Source organism: Condylura cristata, unplaced genomic scaffold (genome assembly GCF_000260355.1).
Source record: "Condylura cristata isolate star-nosed mole 26May11 unplaced genomic scaffold, ConCri1.0 scaffold00028, whole genome shotgun sequence".
NCBI lineage: Eukaryota > Metazoa > Chordata > Mammalia > Eulipotyphla > Talpidae > Condylura > Condylura cristata.
Window position 1 is genome coordinate 18,569,227 of NW_004567129.1, and position 4,054 is coordinate 18,573,280.

The window sequence follows — 4,054 nt, forward strand, 5'->3', positions numbered from 1 at the left end:
AAAAAAAATTCCCCTTTGAATCACATTGGATGAATTTCCTCTAAAAGTTTTCAAAAACTTTTCTCCCAATAAAAATATTTTATAAGAGGGTCCTCCCTGGTGGAGCAACAGGTTGGAGTGCAGCACTGCAAAACTTGATCCCTATCCAGTGAGGCGACCCGCATGGCGCGGCAGACCTCTCCTGTCTCATCTGCTGCTCCCCTCAGCAGTGTACTTTGTTGATCTGCCTGTTCTGCTTCCCACTCTGTCTCTGGTGAATCCTCTCACCCCCTGCACCTCTGGCCTGTGCCCCAGTTCTGTGTGCACAAATAAATAAATCTTTTTTTAAAAAAGCATTTTTCAAGAGGACAATGGATACACACCCTGGTTGAGGTGAGCTCATCACTAACTAGATTCTCAGTCACCAGACACTTGAGTCAGCCTGACTGTGGCCATGGCCACTGCCGTCAGGCCACCAAGGCCTTCCTTGGGCCCAAGCGGAGGAGAAAAGACCTTGCCCTGCAGAGGAGTGGCAGCGGGAATATTTTGGAATACTGAACAAGGAGAAAAATACTCTTCCTTTCCTTCTTAATCATGAGGACAAGCCTTATCCAGAGGTGTGACTTAGATGTTCGTGAGCAGCTTTGGAAGGTCAGAACCCATCCCTGGGAGTGGGATGGCGAGACAGGGAGGATTTAACACGCTAGGCAGGAGGGTCAGAGTGACTGGCACTTGGAGTTATCAGTCAGGAGCAGGGAGCAGGTCAGCCTCACAGCTGGCGCTGACCTCCCAGAGGGACTTCTTGGGGCTCTGGTGGCAGAGCCGGGGGGCTGGAAGGAGGTGGACGGTGGAGGGAAATTTTTCTTTTCTTTAAAGGGATGGAAAGTCTGAGCTTGTGCATTTGCTGAGGGAGCGGGGAGTGGGCGAGGGAAGCACCCTGACGCAATGGGCAAGCCTCCTGGTGAGCTCCGCCTCAGAGATGGCGGGCAGCTCCTCTGCCTGAGCACGATGGCGGGCTGACGTCTAAGTATGCGGGCGATAGAGGAAAACACCTCACTTTTGATGGCTGACACCTCACTTTTGATGGCTCTGAAGTAGGTTGTGAGGTGCTCAGGGAGCGAGGTGGGGGTGGGAGCTCCAGGACACGGGAACCGTCACTCAGAACAACAGGCAACACCTCCCGGGGCCAGCGCGTGTCCGCCCACAAGTGGGGTAGAACCCCAGAGGGCCCCGCTGGGCCACCGTCTGTAGCATGGGCGTGGTGGGAGGTCCTGGGGGGGGGGTGTAGCAACATGGCCAGAGCGTTGGTCTGCCCATTTGTGACCAAGGAGCTATGGAGAAAAGCCCTTTGGGGGTGGTAAAAGTGATGGAAGCTAGCCGTGGGATGAAGAAGGTCAAGCAGGAGGTGCCGTGCTTTGAGAACCACTCAAGCGACTGGAGATCCTGAGAAGGGCAGACCAAAGATGGCGCACGATCAGAGAGCTGAGGAGAAGGAGGCTGTGGTCAGATGGTAAGCTTTAGGCTTGCCGAGTTGGAACTTTCTGGAGGGCCATTAGCTCTCAGATGTGGAGACTGACACTGAGGTACAAAGGGTCACGCACACCTGCTCAACACACCCCTGCGTGGATTGTCTCCTTCAGTACCCCAACAATCCCTGTTGTACAGCATGGAAACTGAGGCATGGAGGGAAGAACAGGAGCTGCATTGGGGGCATCGTGGAGGGTGTGTGTGTGTGTGGAGGTAGGTGGTAGGTGGTTGAGTCCACTTTATGACCATGCAGTGGTACCTCAGGGTCACAGCATTGGCCAGGGGGTGGCGAGGAGAGAAGATGACGAGACAGGCACTGATCTACCATGATTGTTGACCTGCACCCAAGTGGGAGAGAGTATCTACCTGTCCATGCCACCCACACGTCCCCCATCCATATGGACAGGTGCACAGAGCTCCCGAGGGCTGGCGAGCCTCCTGCGGGCTCAGAGTCAAGTCACAGCCTCCGTGGTGAGGAGAGACGCTCAGGAGGGAGCAGCCTTGAACTGTCCCCCTTGCTGTTGCTGGAGGGGGCTGTCCCCCAGCAGCATTGAGCGGAGTCGTGCCTTGACCCGGGGCCTTAGGTCGTGTAGCTGCACCTCTGACGCCCCCTGTTCAGGTCAGGATGTAAAGTCTCCCTGGGGCCATGTTTTCCAGGAGATGCCAGTTGCTTTCCTCCAATCCTCCCGCCTGCACTCTGGAGGCGGCACTCTGAACGCTGGTTGTTTGCCAAGTTTGTCCAATTAGCCCAATTGGTTTTTTTTCCCTTGCTCTAATTTAAATCCTTTTCCTCTCTGTTTACTCCATCATTAAGGGGAAACCCCGCAGTGGTGGAAATGTCTGCATTCACCTGTTTATTTGGCAACTGTGTAGTGGAGCGTCAAGAAAGACTGGAGTGTCCATGGGCTTGGGCAGAGCTGGGCAGAGGTCATATTATGCATGTGGGATGTCTGGAGTGAGCTAAGTGATGAACCTGTAGCTGGAGGGACGCTCTGTCCGTGGGGGAGTTTACACTCGGCCCTCAGCTGCTTCTTCTGGGCAGTGGGGTTTTGTGTTACATTGGCACAGTGTCCATGAGGAATCAATAAGAACATCTTGTTAAGAGCCCAGTATGGCGCCTGGCATATGGCTGCCTCTAAGGCTGCCGAGTCCTGCCCCCTCAGATCCCAGGTAGTTTTTTGGATTTCCCCAGCTGACCTGGCTCCCTGGTACGATGCATGGCCAGTCGGGAGCCTGTCAGCACCACAGGCACCCTGTCCATGCTGAAGATGGCAAAGACCCGGCAGGCCTGGGTGACCCTGGGTCCACTTGACCCAGCTGGGAGTTGTGGACATTATGATTGGGACAGGAAGAGAGTTTTGCCGAACTTCTTTATGTCATCGCAGGAAGCTCTGGCCTCCCTACTTCCTCAGTTTGATTGGTCCGGGATGGGCTCGGTCTCAGGGGTGCTCCACCCCTAGGGTTCGCACAGTGGACCAGGTGTGAAATAGTCCGTGATAATTACGATTAAGGAAATGGAAATTGCATCCTTCACATGAGACCCCGTTTCCAGATGAACCAGGCCTGTTCTCTGCTGGCAGCTTCCAGTTCAGCATTTCTGGCCACGGAGTAAGGTCATCGGGTCTGACGGGGCCCATCCTCGTTTTGGCTTGGCACGACGGCTGGTTCAGCTCAGCTATTATATCCTCTGGCTTCCTGTCATGCTTCTCCTCACACATGTCGTGCCATTTGTTCAAACACAAGAAGCGCCGTGATTCTGTGGAAAGAGCGAAGGTTTCGCGCAATGCCACTGGGGTTGAGTCCTGGCTTTCAACCTCTCAGTCTGTTTTAGGCCAAGTCCACAGACTCTGGAAGCCCAAGGACACAGTGCAGTGGAAAATGCCACAAAAATGCAAAGAGCACGATAGGCATTCTAGCTTCATTAGCCTTCAGTGTATACCAACACCCACCTTTTAGGAGAGGCTGTTGAGAATGTCACAGATTATTTGTTAAAATATTATTAACCTGTCAGTTAATTAATAGAGAACAGCAGTAAAAATCACTTAATGTTTATGCACTCATGATTTTTCATTAAAAGCAGTATTTGCTTGGGCTGATCTGATGAGCTGTGGACGATAGGGAAATTTTGAGAAGCTATTTTCAGGATTTTTTTTTTTTAGTTTAAAAAAAAAAGCCGGTGTATCATCTGCAATGTCTGTAATGGAGATTAGTGAATGCTGTTCACAGTATTGTCAATGTTAATGCTAAAACACCGTCAGATATGTGAGTGCACGGGAGGGTCGGACAAGCCAGCCGGGCTTTGGGGCTGAGAGTGGTCATTGCTCCAGGCTTGCCTTCTCCCCAGGGCGCACTGCCCCGCCCACCGGGTGGCTGTGCCCTATACCCTCCTCTCCTCCAGGAGCTGTCTTGGCTCCCTGCTGCCCTTTGGCACTGATTCTGGATTGTGGCCTTTCTTCTGGACATTTAAAAAATAATAATAATAAATAAGAGAGACTTCCCCTCCCTCCCCCTCCCTCTCCTCCCTCATCCTCCTCCTTCCCTCCCCCTC